Genomic DNA, 18,883 nt, shown 5'->3' with positions numbered 1-18,883 from the left:
TTTTGCACCTTAGAAGTCGTGCACGAGAAGGGAGGAAGTGGCAGCAATCAAAACTAACTAAAAGGCTTCGTCGTGAGCAGACAAAAGCAGGGTTGGAGGTATATGCTAAAGCTACGCGTGGCCTCTGTGCTCGTTTCCGTCACATTGGCCCTTTTTATTTTGCTGGTGCTGAATAGAGGGGCTCAGAGACAGACTGTGTGGTGACGTGAACCAGACAGACATTAGCCATCGTTTTTTTTTTTTTTTTCTTACAGCAAAGGAGACAGCACAAGGGCACAAAAAAAAGGAAACAACAGTAAAAAAGGCCGCAACTCGCTGCTCCTGTAAAGAATCCGAAGAGGTGGCCGAAAGAGCAGTCAATTACGTGAGAAGAGGTGTCCTGATACCTCTTTATTAAGACTTTCCTGGCTCATCATCGTCTCCTTTTAATAAGTACCTGTAACCCCACACATCTTCCGTGCTATGTAACTTAGTCTCGTTAACTTTTGTTCCTAACTTTTAAATTACTTTCTTTTAGCTTTTTTTTTAACTTTTATCTTTTAAACTTTATTTCTCTTCTCCATCCCCTCCTTCCCAGAGCCAAAGAATCCCAGGCGCCACGATGTTACCAAGAGAGCCACGCGAAATTCAAATTGATGCTGATATAATTGTTTTTTTGTATGTGCTCTGGGTACTTTTTCGAGATGCTGACGATACCTTGAGCACACACACAAAAAAAAACACTATTGAATCACCATCAATTTAAATTTCGAGCGACCCTTTTGAGGACAACATAGTGCCTGTAATGAGGTCCGCCAAACTCTCCTACTCTATGGCTCTGCCCACACAGCGTTTCCTTTGAAGATTTGTTAACTCCTTTGTATAGATAAACTGACATATATACATAAGAACGCAAAGAGTCACCCCTGAAAAGACGCACCCACGTTATCCCAGTGCAAAGTGAGAGGATAAAGTAAGAGGATAAAGAAGAAAACTAAGGAGTAGATAGCGGTACACCAGAAAAAAATAAAAAAGGAAAAGATGGAGTAAAAGAAGATTAAGAAAAGAAGATAGAGTAAAAAAAGATAAAGAATAAAAGAGGTAAAAAAAATATAAAAAAGATAACTAACTTCACAAAACGATCACTAGGGAATGCGGGTGGTAGGGATACTGTTGTTGTTGTTGTGGTGGTGGTGGTGGTGGTGGTGGTGTTGTGGTGTGGTGGCGATGGTGACGCGGTGTGGTGGCGATGGTGTTGCGGTGTGGTGGCGATGGTGTTGCGGTGTGGTGGCGATGGTGACGCGGTATGGTGGCGATGGTGTTGCGGTGTGGTGGCGATGGTGTTGCGGTGTGGTGGCGATGGTGACGCGGTGTTGTGGCGATGGTGACGCGGTATGGTGGCGATGGTGCTGCGGTGTGATGGTACATTTTATACACGATGCGACGTTTACAAAGCTTTGACGTGTTGGATTTAATAATCGTCATTAGTTCTGGGCGCGCGGGAGTGAGTTATCGTCCTGCAGTTTGTCCCGAGCCAGGCGGCAGCTCTTGTTACTCTGACCTCGACCCCCGCCTGACCCCGCTGCTGGCTCTGGCTGACTGGTTGGCGAGGGTGGCGAGTTCCATCCCGTTTTCTTTGATGTTGTGTTCCAGGGAGTGAGTGACTGCCCTAGATTCCCCTCCCTCCCTGTCCTTCCCCGCTTGATTTTTTTTTTTTTTTTTATTACAGAAAAGGAGACAGTTCAAGGGCGTGAAAAAAGGAAAACAATAATGAAAAAAAAAAAAAGCCCGCTACTTACTGCTCCTGAATAGAGTACAGAGGAGTGGCCAAAAAGAGATGTAATTAATGTGAAAAAATTAAAGAAAAAAGATGAAAAACTAAGTAGAAGATAAGAATAAACAAGAGTAAGGTAGAAGATAAAGACGATAACTAAGTGGATAATGATAATGTCAGTTTAAAATGGAAAACAAGAAAACAAAACGAAGAAAATTAATTAGGAAAAGATAGCGGTAATGAAGAACACAAAGAAGAAAGAGCATAAAGAAGAAAGCTAAGCAAAGGGAATGGTCGCACTGAAACAAGAAAAGGTAAAGAAAACTGAGTAAAAAATAATGGCAAACAAGAAAACAAGAAGGAAGATAAAAAAGAAAACTAAGTATAAAAAAACAGGAAACAAAACAAGGAAGAAAGAAAAACAAAGAAGAAAACTAAGTAGGATACAGTAATGGAAGACAAGAAAACAAGAAAGAAAAGATAAATAAGAAAACTAAGCAGAAGAATATATTAACAAGAAAAATGAAAAATAGAAAAGAAGAGATAAAGTAGAAAAGAAGACAAACTAAAAGAAGAAAATGAAGAAAAGATAACAAAGAAAAAATAGATTAAAAGGAGACAAAGAAGAAAAGATAAGAAAAATAAAACGAAGATAAAGAAGAAGAAAAATCAAGACTAAAAGAAGATAACGGTAACTTCACCAAATGACCACTTAGAGCACAGCATCGTTTCATCACCAATAAACAAAAAAGGTCACATTCTAACCTCCTCTCCTCTCCACGCCTCCACAACAGGCCTGCACGACGCCACAAGGTCAGGCAAGGTCACGTAGCGAGGCGCCGAAGGTCAAGACGAGTGCTAACCTTCCTAAGAGGGCCATCTGGGCAGGCTGAGTGGAGGTGGTGGTGGTGGTGGTGGTAGGAGAGGTAGGGTGGTGGTGGTGATGGTTGTGCTCTTTTCTTTATCATCTGTTAACAATGTGGTGGTGATGTTAAGTGGTGTTGGTGGTGGTGAAGGGGGGGGGGGGAGGAAAAGGGGCAAGGGTGGTGGAGGTGGAGCGAAGGTGGTGGTGGTGGTGGATGATAGTGGTGATGGTAAGTAGTGGTGGTGGGGAGGAGGAGGAGAGGCAAGGGTGGTGGTGGAAAGGGGCGAGAGTGGTGGAGGAGGGACGAAGGTGATGGTGATGATGGTAGGTAAATGGAGGTGGTGATGGTGATGCTCTTTTCTTTATCCTTCTTTAACATCTGCTAACAATGTAGTGGTGGTGGCAGATGGTGGTGGTGGTGGTGGTGAGGATCAGGTGTTGCTCTGTACAGCCACTAACACCTCGGAGGGTAGGATGCGTTCTCACTCCCTTCTTTCTTGAGGTGGATGGATGGCAAAGAGAGGCCGAGGTGAGTGTGAGGTGAGAGGATGCGTTGCCAACTTCGCTGTACACAAACCTTCGAAGTGTGTCACATAGCAAGAGCACGTAAGGGAATGGGTGGAATGTAAGAAGAAGAGGAAGGGATAAACATGTATAGATAGATAGAAGAGATAGAAACAGAGAACGGGATTGATAGAGATAGATAAAAAGAGAGTAGAAGGAAGAGAGGTTAAGAAAAAAGATAATGAAGGCCGCAAAGAAGACGGTTAATACAATAATAACGAGAGCAACGATGAAGAAGAAGAAGAAGAAGAAGAAGAAGAAGAAGAAGAAGAAGAAGAAGAAGAAGAAGAAGAAGAAGAAGAAGAAGAAGAAGAAGAAGAAGAAGAACAACAACAACAACAACAACAACAACAACAACAACAACAACAACAACAACAACAACAACAACAACAACAAAACAACCACAAGAACAAGAAGAGCAAGAACGAGAAAAAGAACAGGAAGGCGAAAAACAAGAACGAGGAATAGAAGTAAAGGAAGAAAAAGACCGCAAAGACAGACACAGACACACAAACAGAAAGACACACAGACAGAGAAACAAACAGACCATTAACAGACCGACCACAAGCGACAAACTGACAACTCGGCCTGAAAATCGCCATCTAAGACGCGACATCGAATTCCTTTTAAGCAAATTAGCACCACTTCAGAAGGGCCTTGACAACCCTCGCCCTCATTATCGGCGGCCAGGAAAACGGACAAACGGACAGACAGACGGGCAGATAGATAGACAGATAGGTTACACTAATTAATTCTACCCCATTCCATCCGTGCTATTTAACTTTTTTTTTTTAGCTTTCTCTTTTTAACATCCTAAACTTTCAACAATTTCGTCTTCCTTTCTAACTTTCGCTCTTGACTTTTAACATTTTAGCTTTCTTTTCAACTTCCTTCACTTTCTTAACTCTCATTTTTTTCCTCTTCCATATCTTCCGTGCTAACTTTCCTTCTACCGAACAAATGATGGTGTTTCCTTTGAATATAATCAGTACACTCCTCTGTATATATCAACAAACGTGAATACAGCGTCCTAATTGCATGCAACAGCAGCCCTTCCTCACCTCAGCCTTACACCCCATGCAGTCTGCCAGTCACGAAATACTTCAGTCCTTCACTCACAGTCACACCTCCCACACAGTCACACCTCTTGTATGTCCACAACGTCACAGCCACACCCCTCGCCGTCTCCCATACAAGCTTAACACACCCAACTTCACATACCGGCCACATCTCTTACATGAACCACACCTTAAGCTAGTCCCACACCCTAGCCACATCCATCGTCCCTCCTTCACACACCCTTGCAAGCCACACCTCCCCTTGCGTCCTCTCCCCCTCCAGGCAGATAGTCCCCACCACGCATTCCCCACCTTCACGACACCCCCCAATATTAAAGTGACGAAGAATGGCAGAATATAAGTAAATTTTCGCTTATTCGTAAGTTCTCTGATCATAAACACTCCCATGAAAGAAGCAGCTATGGAAGGAATTATATCGTTGACATGTATTCTGAAACCCGAAAATGCGCATCACAGAGATAAAAAAACAGAAAATCAGGCAACTTTCGTCAATTCAGAAATACGTCCGATAATAAACTTTCCTATGAGGCAACCTTGAGATCAGTAGGCACCTATAGAAAGAAGCTAATCGTTGACACATTCTAAAAACATAATCCCCACCGCGAAAATAAACCCAACAAAATATCACGTAATTTTCGCCAGTTCATAAATAAGTTGTATCATAAACATTCCTAAGAGGCAATTTGAGATAAAGTGTCATGTATACAAAGAAAAAACCTCGCTGATATGTACTCAAGAACCAAGTAAGTGCACATCACGAAGATAATTATTCAGCTTTAATATGTTTTTTTTGGGTCTTCCTTTACTCATTCTTTATTCCTTTACTCTTCCTTTATTGTAAAAAAGGGCACTCTTACCAACCTTTCCATGGTGTTCAGAGGTCCCACGATCGAGGCCCCGCGTGTGGAGGGTATAGGCTGTAGGATGTGTAGGAGCGGTGCAGTGTTCTTGCGTCCTGGTGGCACTCAGCTGAGGCAAGAGAGAGGGATGCTGAGGAGAGTCTCTGTAACTGATCCACAAAACAAGGATTCCATCAGTACCAAATAGAGTTTACTTAGAACCAGGAAAAATGGCACCCTTCACAAAAAAAACAAAAAAAACATAACAGCCAGCATCATTGACTATAGAGCAAACGAAGGGTGGACATTTTCTCATTAATCATAAGAAACAACAAACTTAGGGAGGTCTTATATGTAGAACTGATAACAGACGGATAACGAAAGTAACAGAATGGCAACACAGAAAATCGATGTTAGGATAGACAGGGGATCAGACGGGGAAATGACATTCAAGCATTTGCCGCAACAGGATGAAATGCACGTATATCAAACAGAGATGAAGAACGTTGGACTATTAATGACTGAAGGTGATGATGATGATGACAGCGACGGCGATGAGTGGATGAGTCTGTACTACTGTTCCGCTTCATCCTTAATTAATGTAAAACCAAACTAAATTAAATGATTGAAGTCGCTGATCTAATTATCATGCATTATGTTCAACTACAAGCAAAACACTGAATAGGAAACTTCTGTGTATACATTATGCATTGACGTATCATATTCAACTATATTAAGTTATTACAAATTCTATCCTAAGTGACCTTATCTAAACTATCATGCTTCATTATACTCCACTGCATCTAAAACAGCCCCAGGAATTCCTGTACGTGCTGGGATGCGACGCTACACACACTAACTTATCACTCTTTTTATTTTACTTTTTCTCTCTGCCATAATAAGATAAGCAATGTTGAGTCTATCTAAGCACCGTCTACTATATTACTTTGCTCTTCTCCACCGTCACAGTATTACCAGCCCACCAAGGCATCCACGCAACACAGGCAACCTTCAACCCTCTCTCTACACAAGGGGATACGAACCATCAAACCTGGGGGTACGTAATGTGATGGCCAGTTCAATGCTATATTTACGAAGGGACTTGAAAAATAAGGATCCAGGGGAGAGCGGTGATAATTCGAAGCTAGATTTGTTACACTGATCAATTTCACTCCTTTCACTTTTTGACATGGGGTACGAGAAAGTGTTATGAGGTGCCAAGGGGGTGCCGGTACTAAGGCTAAGAGCAACTGGTTCACACCCTTTTTCCGGCTTGTACTTTTCGCTTTTAGGAGAATAGCGATATTTTTCGTTTACAGCAATGAAAGCAGTTCAAGAAGGGCAACAAAATCATTAAAAAAAAGCCCGCTAAGTACTGTTCCAGCAGAGGAGAGGTCAATTTCGGATGGGCTTTTTTCGGTATCTATTTTTTATATTATTCTGTTTATCTATTTTATTTATTTTCATCTATCTAACTATTTATTTATTTATTGGCCCTTGAGCTTCCTCCTTTACTGCTAAGAAAATCCGTGCAAAAGGGTGTCATCTCTCGCACTCTACATCCATAAGGCGAAGTACCCAATCATAGGTCTGTAAGTTTTAACACTGAACGCAGCACTAAGTCACGTGGAAGCTGCAGGATACGGAAGTGGTGGTGGGATGCTGAAGGAGAGGTGATGATGCCCCTGAGTATCCCGGTTGATCGTGAGATGAGAGTGACAGTATGACACAGTATAAGAGACCACGGCCATATTTTTAAACGTTTCGGAGCCCAAATTCACATATTTAACGAGGCTTTCATAAGAGTTTGGGTCATTTCCTTGGGTATTTTCATGACCCTGGTGGTAGTTTGACCCTTCTTTCGTACCGTGAACCTAAACTTACACTTATGAGAACCCGATTAATCTCTTTTTTGGCCTTTGAAAATAGTTAATGAGAGAGGGGAAAACGTCTGACGATACACGACATATGACAGAGAGACAGAAAGAAGAATGATAAGACAGTGAGATAAATGAGAAGGCAGTGCATGTGATGAGAGAGAAGACCCGAGACTAATGAGAAGACAGCGAGATGAATGAGAACACTGTGAGATGAAAGTGAGGAGACGATGAGAAAAAAAAGTTAATATAATGGGAAAGAAGAATCCAACTCTAAAATTACACACAAGGAAGGAGCAAAAATGTGTGTGTGTGTGTGTGTGTGTGTGTGTGTGTGTGTGTGTGGATGGCAAGGTCAGTCATCAACAACATTAATATCGCACCCACTTATCGAGACGGCCGTGTGTAGGGCCCCCCCCGGGACACACACACACACACACACACACACACGGTGACCACGGCCCAAGGAAAACAAACACGCCACTTCTGCTGAATTCATAATACATCCAAGTCGTAAACGCCCGAGCATGGTGTGCTATCGCCTAACACAACACAACGCATCATTACCATCGGGGAACATCCACGCCTCGCGCCGCACACCCGCTCACAGCAAAACCTCCACGCCCTGAACATTACGAAGTGCTGCTTGGCTAAAATTATCCTGCCCTTTGAACTGAAAGGGCTGAACACATCTACAATATATTATACTCCAGTTGTTCTTAACCTGGGGTTTGGACCTCCCTAGGGAAGGCGTTAGTAATTTCCAGGGGGGGGGGGGGTGAGCAGCAGGGGAAATGTATGAATTTCTTTAATTGTATTTGTTATTTTTTAACAAGAGCGTGGACTAATACTCAGAAGTCCATGAAACAATGCAAACGTATTCCATTAACTAACCCAAGTTTTCTATAATATACTTGGACTTACCATTTTCGTTTTGAAATCTGAGAGGGAACTTTATCTATAATTGCAAGAGGAGCGTAGAGGGAAGGATGCATTCCTAGAGGAAGTGTGGTATTAAAAAGGTTAAGAACCACTCATCTAGTCCTTTGAACCTTAAGGGCTAAAACCATCCAGCCCTTTGAACCTTAAGGGCTAAAACCATCCAGCCCTTTGAACCTTAAGGGCTAAAACCATCCAACACTTTGAACCTTAAGGGCTGAAACCATCCAACACTTTGAACCTTAAGGGCTAAAACCATCCAACACTTTGAGCCATAAGGGCTAAAACCATCCAACACTTTGAACCATAAGGGCTAAAACCATCCAACACTTTGAGCCATAAGGGCTAAAACCATCCAACACTTTGAGCCATAAGGGCTAAAACCATCCAACACTTTGAGCCATAAGGGCTAAAACCATCCAACACTTTGAAACTTAAGGGCTAAAACCATCCAACACTTTGAACCTTGAGGGCTAAAACCATCCAACACTTTGAGCCATAAGGGCTAAAACCACCCAACACTTTGAGCCATAAGGGCTAAAACCATCCAACACTTTGAACCTTAAGGGCTAAAACCATCCAACACTTTGAGCCATAAGGGCTAAAACCATCCAACACTTTGAGCCATAAGGGCTAAAACCATCCAACACTTTGAGCCATAAGGGCTAAAACCATCCAACACTTTGAGCCATAAGGGCTAAAACCATCCAACACTTTGAACCTTAAGGGCTAAAACCATCCAACACTTTGAACCTTAAGGGCTAAAACCATCCAACACTTTGAGCCATAAGGGCTAAAACCATCCAACACTTTGAGCCATAAGGGCTAAAACCATCCAACACTTTGAACCTTAAGGGCTAAAACCATCCAACACTTTGAACCTTAAGGGCTAAAACCATCCAACACTTTGAACCTTAAGGGCTAAAACCATCCAACACTTTGAACCTTAAGGGCTAAAATCATTCAGCCATTTGAACCTTAAGGGCTAAAACCATCCAACACTTTGAACCTTAAGGGCTAAAACCATCCAGCCATTTGAACCTTAAGGGCTAAAACCATCCAACACTTTAAACCTTAAGGGCTGAAACCATCCAGCCCTTTGAACCTTAAAGGCTAAAACCATCCAACACTTTGAACCTTAAAGGCTGAAACCATCCAGCCCTTTGAACCTTAAGGGCTAAAACCATCCAGCCATTTGAACCTTAAAGGCTAAAACCATCCAGCCCTTTGAACCTTGAGGGCTTAAAACCATCCAGCCCTTTGAACCTTAAGGGCTTAAAACCATCCAGCCCGTTGAACCTTAAGGGGTAAAATCATCCTGCCCTTTGAACTTAAAGGGATAAAACCATCCAGCCCTTTGAACCTTAAGGGCTAAAATCATCCAGCCCTTTGAACCTTAAGGGCTAAAACCATCCAGACTTTGAACCTTAAGGGCTAAAACCATCCAGCCCTTTGAACCTTAAGGGCTAAAATCATCCAGCCCTTTGAGCCTTAAGGGCTAAAACCATCCAGCCCGTTGAACCTTAAGGGGTAAAATCATCCAGCTCTTTGAATCTTAAGGGCTAAAACCATCCAGCCCTTTGAGCCTTAAGGGCTAAAACCATCCAGCCCTTTGAACCTTAAGGGCTAAAACCATCCAGCCCTTTAAACCTTAAGGGGTAGAACCATCCAGCCCTTTGAGCCTTAAGGGGTAAAACCATCCAGCCCTTTGAACCTTAAGGGGTAGAACCATCCAACCTTTTGAACCTTAAGGGGCAGAACCATCCAGCCCTTTGAACCTTAAGGGGTAGAACCATCCAGCCCTTTGAACCTTAAGGGGTAGAACCATCCAGCCCTTTAAACCTTAAGGGGTAAAACCATCCAGCCCTTTGAACCTTAAGGGGTAAAACCATCCAGCCCTTTGAACCTTAAGGGGTAGAACCATCCAGCCCTTTGAACCTTAATGAGTAGAACCACCCAGCCCTTTGAACCTTAAGGGGTAGAACCATCCAGCCCTTTGAACCTTATGGGCTAAAACCATCTAGTCCTTCGAACCTTCAGGGATAAAATCACCCATGCCTTTGAACCTTAAGGGATAAAAATCACCCTGCTCCTTGAACCTTATAGATTAAAACCATCTAGTACTTTGAACCTTAATTGTTACGAGCTTACAAACAACAAACTGAAGGGAGAAGGGAGTGATGGATGCCGGGAGAGCAGGCAGCGAGGAGGTGGTAGTGCTGACGATCTCGAAGCAAAAATACGAAATCAGCTTTCACAATGATCTCAGAACCAAATGTATCTGGCAAATCATTGTGAAAACCAGTTTCGTCTGAGGTGGAGGTGAAGTATTGGTGCGGTACGCGGGCAGCTTCCGGGCGGAGGTGTGTTGGGTAGCGGATTGCGGGGCGAAGAGGTGGAGGTGGTGGAGGAGGTGGTAAATGACGGTAAATGCTAAAAAAAAATAATAATAATAATCCAAAAAGCTGAACTAAGTAACTAAATTCTAGATAAACAAACAAAATAAAGAGTGTGAATGTGCGATAAAAGAAACTAAAAGACAAGAACAGTGGTAGTGATAAATGACAGTAAATAATGAAGAAAAAAAAATCCAAAACACTGAAAGAAGTAACTAAATTCTAAATAAATAAACAATAAAAAGTCTGAATTCGATAAAAGAAATCAAACAAACGAAGCAACCAACAGTATGACTTAGGAGCTAATAAAGAGCAACATCAGAGCCTTATGATACCACTTAAAAAAATACTTAATAAAGAAACGCCAAGGAAAACGGGAAGCAGGTGGCGGCGAAGTTTGTTATAAGAGAAAACGTGACTTGTAACCTCCACATCCCGTTTTCTTTCAGCTGTAGCGTTGTCAGGGGGAAGGAGGGGAGGACTACGCCAAACTGTGTGTGTGTGTGTGTGTGTGTGTGTGTGTGTGTGTGTGTGTGTGTGTGTGTACCTAGCAACGGTTAAAGTGAAAAGAGAGAGAGAGAGAGAGAGAGAGAGAGAGAGAGAGAGCAGTCAACTTCAAACACGTGTTTAATTTGCATGTGTACATGTATGTATGTATGTATGTATGTATGTATGCACAGTTGTATGTGTACGTAACCTTACATACAAAACTAGCGTAACAATCTACATAATACAAAATAAATAAAGAGATAATACATTACAAAAATTTGCTACACGCATATTAAACAGCTACACAAATACATTCACTACAGATTTACAAACACTAACCCACTGACGTAAATGATAACAGCAATAAAAATAAATGTAACAGTAACAAGTATGTTGGATATGACCATGCCTAATTAATTTTATACAAAGGTGACTCAGGTGAACTAAAGACACCTGAGGAGCTACAATGATAATAATAAAAGTAATAATAATAATAATAATAATAATAATAATAGACTAGGTTATCTCTCTCTCTCTCTCTCTCTCTCTCTCTCTCTCTCTCTCTCTCTCTCTCTCTCTCCACCCCCAGAGGAAGGGTTACTGCGAGAGACAAACAAACACAAAAGAAAGATACTGATACACTTGTTTGGAGAGTGGGCGACCCTCTCCCCTAACACACACACACACACACACACACACACACACACACACACACACACACGTTATGATGCTAGAGAAGAAGAAAGTAGGTGGAGGTGGAAGAGTATGGGTGGTGGTGGTGGTGGTGGGTGGAAGGGATGTTGTGGTGGAGGTGGTCAAGTGGTGTTATGTGGAGCGACGGTGGATTTAGCTAAAGGGAAGGGAAAGGAAAGAGAAACAGAAAGGGGAGGAGAGGAATGGAGAGGAGAGAAGAGGAGAGGAGAGGAGAGGAAAGGAGGAGATGAGGAGAGGAAGTGAAGGAATGGAATGGGAACGGAAACAAAAGGAAAGGAAAGCAATGGGAAGGGAAGGGAAGGGAAGGGAAGAGAAGGGAAGGGAACAAACACGAAATGAAAGGAAAAGAAAAGGAATGGAAAGGGAAGGGAATTTAAAAAGGAAATTAAAGGAAAGGAAAGAGAAAAGAAGTTAAAATATGGAAACGCAAAGGATGAAAACGAAAAGGATAAGAAAGGAAGAAATGGGAAGGTAGATGGAAGGGAAGGGAAGGGGTAGATCATGTTTTCGTTGTTGTTATTGTTAATTGTTTTTGTTGTGGAGGTAAGAGGAGATGAGGAGTAGAGAAGGAGGAGAAAGGACAGGAGAAGGGGAGGTGTGGGGAGGGGCTGAGTTGGGGTGGTGAAAGTACACCCCCTCCCCCCTCCCCCCTTCACCCCCCCCTTTCATGGACACGCGTCACAACACACACAAACACCCACTGAAACCCGGTCTTTATTACCCCATTAGTCGCCCCCCATTACCCCCTGCACCCCCTCCCTCCCTCTTTGACACCCATCTCTGTAAGCCTGCCTACCCCCCCAATCCACCCACCTCTCTCTCTCTCTCTCTCTCTCTCTCTCTCTCTCTCTCTACTACTACTACTACTACTACTACTACTACTACTACTACTACTAATAATAATAATAATAATAATAATAATAATAATAATAATAATAATAATACATAGCTAAGTACTACCTAAAAAATCAGACACCTGTTTTTTTTTTCATAATGACAGCTTTACAGGTAAGTTAAAATACCTCCTATTAATTATCACCTTTCGTTTACCTGCTTACAAACAATCTTTAATTCTAGGTGACAACTCTCATAGCGCGTACATGAACTAAAGATACAGGTAACATGACTCGGGTATAAACAATTACTCTGACAGGTGATGCAGCCTTAAAACTAACATGGCCGAGCGTAGAATAGCGTTAGTACATCAACAGGACTTCATTTTTTTATTCTGTACATTTTATCTGTATTAGTACATCAAAAAGACTCAATTGTTCCTTAATCTGGACTTTCTCTCTGTATCAGTACATCAAGAGAGCTATTTTTTTTTCTTTATCAGTACATTCTTTCGTTATTAGTAACATGAAAAGGACTCAACGCTTCTTTATCTCTAAACACCCACCTGGTAACTCATCAGGTATTCTTTTTGTCCTTTTTTTTCTTACCTTACTATCACTATCTCAATTTTCTTACCCTTGTCTGCTCATCGGGGGGACTATTTTGGGTCTATATACTTTATTTTTCTCCCCTTGATGCCCTTAATGAATCTCACTGGTAATATTAATGACATCACGACTCAATACTTCCTCCTCAGTGCATCTTTTCCGTCTTCAGTGTGAGATCGATGTTTTTTTTCTGATAACTCTCCTCCTCCCAAGCCCTCGCATGCACCTCCTCATCCTCTCCTGAACACGGGCTGGATGTGAGTGAATGTTAAGTTTGTCCTTCTCTCCTTCGTGTGTTAGTGTCAATCTAAAGCGTTTTTATTTGCAAGCCACCTCTCTATATACGTCAAAACTTACTTGGTGTTGTTCAAGATATAATAAAAGCTGGTGTTGGCTCTGGTGATGCCTTGTCCTGCGGCTAAATGATAAAAAAAGTCAATTATGAAAAGAAAAGACTAAGAAATGCTCACAACCGGCTTCTTTTGTCGCTGTTCTATTTTCCTTTCTCCTCCCAAGCCCTGGCATGCACCTCCTCATCCTCTCCTGAACACGGGCTGGATATGAGTGAATGTTAAGTTTGTCATTGTCTCCTTCGCGTGTTAGTATCAATCTATAGCGTTTTTATTTCCAAGCCACCTCTCTATATACGTCAAAACTTACTTGGTGTTGTTCAAGATAAAATAAAAGCTGGTGTTGGCTCTGGTGATGCTTTGTCCTGCGGCTAAATGATAAAAAAATAAGAAAAAACACAATTATGAAAAGAAAGAATAATAAATGCTCACAACCGGCTTCTTTTGATGCTGTTTTATTTTCCTTTCTTCTTTTTCAACATGTGTGATAAAAGTAGCCTATCCTGACAACTAAGAAATAAAAAAAAATGACTACTAAAAAAAATACTACTAATACTACAAAAACTTCCAAAATTTTTCTACAGCAATGGCAGATTGAAAAACACAAAACCACTGATTCTCAAGTTAAAAAGAGCCTGAAAAATATGCAAGTCTAAAAAGGTTACGACTACAATTACTACAACCATTTCTTCTTCTACTACTACTACTACTACTACTACTACTACTACTACAACATCTCTTACCAGCGTCTTGTGACTACTGTGGCTCCCAAATGACACCTGTGGAAGAAAAGAGAGGACCATTAATAAGACGTGAAAATGTGACAGAAAACTCATATACAAAAGCAATATAACAAGATTAACATTGTCTACCCTCCTCTTCCTCTTCCTCCTCCTCCTCCTGCTGCTGCTCCTCCTCCAGTCCACAATCCGCCGTAAAACAGAGGCACCCTTGCACTGACTCCCTCACTCGCTCCCTCCCTGCCACAAAACCACTTTAAAATCGCGGCAAAATAAACCTTTAACAGGCCCCGTAATTAATACACCTTGACTCAGCCACTTAGGAACGGGGGGTCACGAACGGCCGCCAGCCAGTCTGTGTTTACCGAGGGGTCGCGGGGTCAAGGGAGAGGGAGAGGGCGGCGGGGGAGGAGGGCGGCGAGGGAGCGAGCCATCACCACCTCCAGCACCAAAACCACTTGATGCGCAAAGTAATCCCACCACATCCGCCAGCCGTGGGATTATTTTGCCCGGCTTTTGTTATACACACGTCTTCTAAACTGTAAATAATGGCCTGAAGGGGGCGGGGAGTGGGTGCTGACTCGCCATCAACACTTAAGCCGCTTCGAACTGAGGGAGGTACTGAGATAGCAACGCGTCCGCCCGCCCGGCCACACAGCGCCCCGTCAGTCCTCTCATCCTCCCCCAACACGCCTCGCCGCCCGCTAAATACCGCAGGCAAGAAGGTGGGATTGTTCGGCGTGGCTCCAGGCTCGTACAGTCATCGGGTTAACTACCGGGAGGCGTCAGGAAGGTGAGCTACACACGTCAGCGAGGCGCGGGAGAAGGAGAAGGAGGTGAAGGATGAGGAGGAGACTGACGTGGGCGCGGGAGTGCTCTTGTAGGAGTCTGACGGCTGATGTGTCGGACGAAGAGGAAAGAGATACCTGGTTGTAAACACTAATCTGGGGTGAAGAGGAGACGTGAGGGTTAGGAAGGGGAGAAAGGATGGATAGAAAAAGGAATATCAAAGGGTAGTAGTAGTAGTAGTAGTAGTAGTAGTAGTAGTAGTAGTAGTAGTAGTAGTAGTAGAATTAATGAAGAAGCAGTAGCAGAAGTAGTGGCAATAATAGACATGCAACACGTAGCAGTAGTAGTAGTAGTAGTAGTAGTAGCAGTAGTTGTAGTACTAGTAGTAGTAGTAGTAGTAGTAGTAGTAATATCAGCAGTAGTAGTGCCTCAAGAGCGCTAAAACACGTCATCTCTCGCTATCTTAACCAAATACTGCGAACCTCTTGATCCCCGAACCCTGACTGACCTAGCCCTCCCCTCCCCCAGCCTCGACCCTGTAAATATTCGGGAACTGACCCCAGCCTCCCCCCGCCCCCACCCAAAGCGGATATGACGTCAGAGGCGGTGATAATAACTTAGTGGAGACTTTGTTTGTACACGGTGAAGGTAATCTGACATGCTTGAGACAGAGAGAGAGAGAGAGAGAGAGAGAGAGAGAGAGAGAGAGAGAGTGGGGTGTGGTGATAAGTTGATCGTGAAAATATGACCCCCCACTTCTCTCTCTCTCTCTCTCTCTCTCTCTCTCTCTCTCTCTCTCTCTCTCTCTTGCCTCTCCCTCCCTCACTCTCCCTTCAAATTCTTTCCTCTCCCTTCTGACCATATACTCCCTTTATTTACCCCTTTGATTGATAATTGTCTGTCTGTCTGTCTGTCTGTCTGTCTGTCTATCTATCTATTCATTTATCTCTCTCTCTCTATTTACTTAACCCATTTCCTTGTTTGTTTGTCTGTTTTTCTCATTATTTATCTACGTTTATGTCTTTTTGTTAATTTAATTCTCTCTCTCTCTCTCTCTCTCTCTCTCTCTCTCTCTCTCCCAGCCTTTATGAATTCAGTATTATTCATCAAATATTTTCCTCCCTCCTCTTCCTCCTCTCCCCCTCCTCCCCCTCCCCCGCCTCCTCCTCCTCCTCCTCGTGTATTAGCCACATTGTTTGCTCTGTTTGACTCCACTGTTTGCACCTCCACTTTGGCACGTGACTTCAATAATAGACTCGGCTCATCTCTCTCTCTCTCTCTCTCTCTCATACACACAGATTCAAACCAACGACGAGAGAGCGAATACTGAAGATACAGATAGTGAATGAATTTAACCAAGTCTACCCTTTTCGAGTTTAATGAAAGATAACGACCCAATTCATAAGCTATAGGAACACGCTCACCCATAACCTTACGACGAGCGAAGAAGAGAAAGAAGCAGATAATACACGAAGTAAGAGATTAAGACGTGAATGCAAGGGAGAGGAAAGATATGCAATTATTGGCCTACGAACACACACTTGTCTTAATTATACCCTGGGACGAATGAAGGGAAAACGAACTGAATGCAAGGAGGAAAAAAAAGAAGGGAAAAGAGAACATAAGTTACGTGACATCAACCTCCTTCTCCTTTTCCTCTACCTCTTTCTTTGCCTTTTCGTCCTCCTTTTCCTTTCCATCTTTTCTTTATTGTCTTCCTCTTCTTTTTCGCCTTCCATTTCCTTAACGTATTACTCTTTCTTATCGTCTTATTCTTCCTTTTCCTCTTCCTCCTCCTTTTCCTTTTCGTTCTCCTTTTCCTTGTCCTCTTCCTCCTTGTCCTTTTCGTCTTATACTTCTTTTTCCTCTTCCCCTTCTCCTTTCCGTTCCCTTCCTCTTACTCGTCCTCATCCTGCTGCCCCCTACAAGTCACCCCTGCTTCCTTTCCCCACCATCATTTCCTCCTGTCCACTGACCTCTCGAAGTCGCTGACCCCTGACGAGCCTAACCAGAGCGGGGCTTTTGAGTCTAAGAGAGAAAGAGGGAAGAATGTGTCCAGTCGTGTGATAAATATGGGTTTGGGGAGGAAGTAATCTCTCTCTCTCTCTCTGACGACTCGTATATCAAAGATTCTTATCCAGCATCAGACTCGCCTCTCGTCACCCATTAGTCACGCCGACCCTCTCTCTCTCTCTCTCTCTCTCTCTCTCTCTCTCTCTCTCTCTCTTCATTTATCATCAATTTTCTACTTTTTTTCTTTTCTATCGTTACTAATCTTCTAATTTTTCGTCTTCTATCATCATTCTTCTATTTTCTCCTTTTTTATCATGATCGCTATTTTTTTTTCTTCTCTCATCATTCTATTCTTTTCTACTTCTCCTTCTTTCTATTATCTTCTATTTTGTTTTCTTTTATCAATGCCAATCCTCTATTTTTTTTATCATTATTTCTATTTCTGAACCACACACGAATGTCCTCCTCCCTTCAGCACACGATCAGCCAACTGGAATGTCCTATCTTAGTGACGTCACCCTCAAGCCATCCCTTACTCCACCCTCCTGTCCTTTGGGAGGCGTGACGTCACCAGGACAACTTCACACAGCCACCGCCAGAGGGCCTCAAGGGGCGTAGGGACTTCCAAAGCTGTCCTGGGCATGCGTCACGGAGTCTGCACATTGTCTAGGCGATAAGATGCTATTGTGGAGGCCATGTTGATATTTCCGGGGTGTGAGGGAGGTGTACGAGGGTGAAAGGGAGGAGAGGTGCAAGGGTGACGTGGTTTGGGTATAGGAGGGTGAGAAGGCGAAGAGCTGGCAGGTGGGATATTGAAAGGGGCGTTGCAGAGGTAAAACGAAAACGAGGAATACGATGGGATACTATAATAAAAGTTTAAGGGGCGAAAATATAAGCTAAGGAGATAGAAGGTATAGTTAAGACAGGGGAATGGAAAAGAATGAGACTATTAAATAATTACAAGGAAAAAAAATCATAGGGAATAGAAGAAATTAAATAATGTGCGAAGATAACGAAGAAAATGGGAAGATGAAAGGGGAAAATGTTATAAGAAAATAGGAAAAGAAAGAAAATGAGTGAAGTGCTTGAATTTAGCGCTAAGGGAAAAAAAAATCATAGGGAATAGAAGAAATTAATTAATGTGCGAAGATAATGAAGAAAATGGGAAGATGAAAGGGGAAAATGTTATAAGAAAATAGGAAAAGAAAGAAAATGAGTGAAGTGCTTGAATTTAGCGCTAAGGGAAAAAAAGGAAAAAAAAAAGGAGGGACACGAGAAGAGGTAATGAAAGGAGAGCGACTTATATTCATACATACACACAAAAAGCACATACAAAGGTTGACCCCGCATGTAAACACATAAGTAAATAAAAAAAAAGTAAACACACACCTCTGCACAGTGAACACAAACAAACAAACAAACGCGCGGCCCATTTGCACCTCCTACGCATCCCTTTAACTCTCTCTCTCTCTCTCTCTCTCTCTCTCTCTCTCTCTCTCTCTCTCAGGGGTAGGAAGATATCTGTGACGAATTTACTGTCAGATTGAAAAGAGATTGACCAGCAGGAGAAATAACAAAAAAAAGAGAGAGAGAGAGAGAGAGAGAGAGAGAGAGAGAGAGAGAGAGAGAGAGAGAGAGAGAGAGAGAAACAGCCCCTCTTGTGTTGCCACTTTGCTTCTGCTCAGCACCGCCACAAGCTCGACTTTCAATTGTTTCAAGTGCTCACTGACGCTAAATTTAGGGGGCGAAATACGGCCTTCATGCCCCCCCCCCCACCCCCCTTCTACTGTCCCCCCCCACCTCCTGCCCCCTTCCACTCTCCTGCACCCCACTTTTAATACCTTCTCAACACACACACACACACACACACACACACACACACACACACACGTTTAACTCTTTTCTTTCTCTTCTTCTTTGCAGTCTCCTTCCCTTAATGTTCATAATTTTTCTTAATAAGTAATATCAAAATTACTTTATCTATTCTCTTTTCCTGTTCTGTTATATTTTTCTATGGTAACGTGTGTAATGCCG

General features: G+C 42.7%; 1 long non-coding RNA gene across 1 annotated transcript in view; it reads right to left on the bottom strand.

Annotated features, from left to right (window-relative positions):
* Positions 1-5,128: 5,128 nt before the first annotated feature.
* The window catches only part of LOC126998492 (uncharacterized), a 47,631-nt gene continuing 33,876 nt past the window's right edge, over positions 5,129-18,883 (bottom strand). The window contains exons 2-3 of the long non-coding RNA XR_007752900.1: positions 14,051-14,086; positions 5,129-5,270 (exon numbers count right to left, since the gene is read on the bottom strand). This is a non-coding gene — a long non-coding RNA (uncharacterized LOC126998492). The remainder of the gene's footprint in view (positions 5,271-14,050; positions 14,087-18,883) is intronic.

Source organism: Eriocheir sinensis, chromosome 14, assembly GCF_024679095.1.
Source record: "Eriocheir sinensis breed Jianghai 21 chromosome 14, ASM2467909v1, whole genome shotgun sequence".
Lineage (NCBI taxonomy): Eukaryota > Metazoa > Arthropoda > Malacostraca > Decapoda > Varunidae > Eriocheir > Eriocheir sinensis.
The sequence above is the reverse complement of the archived record's forward strand: the minus strand, read 5'-3'. Positions and strand labels throughout refer to the sequence as shown.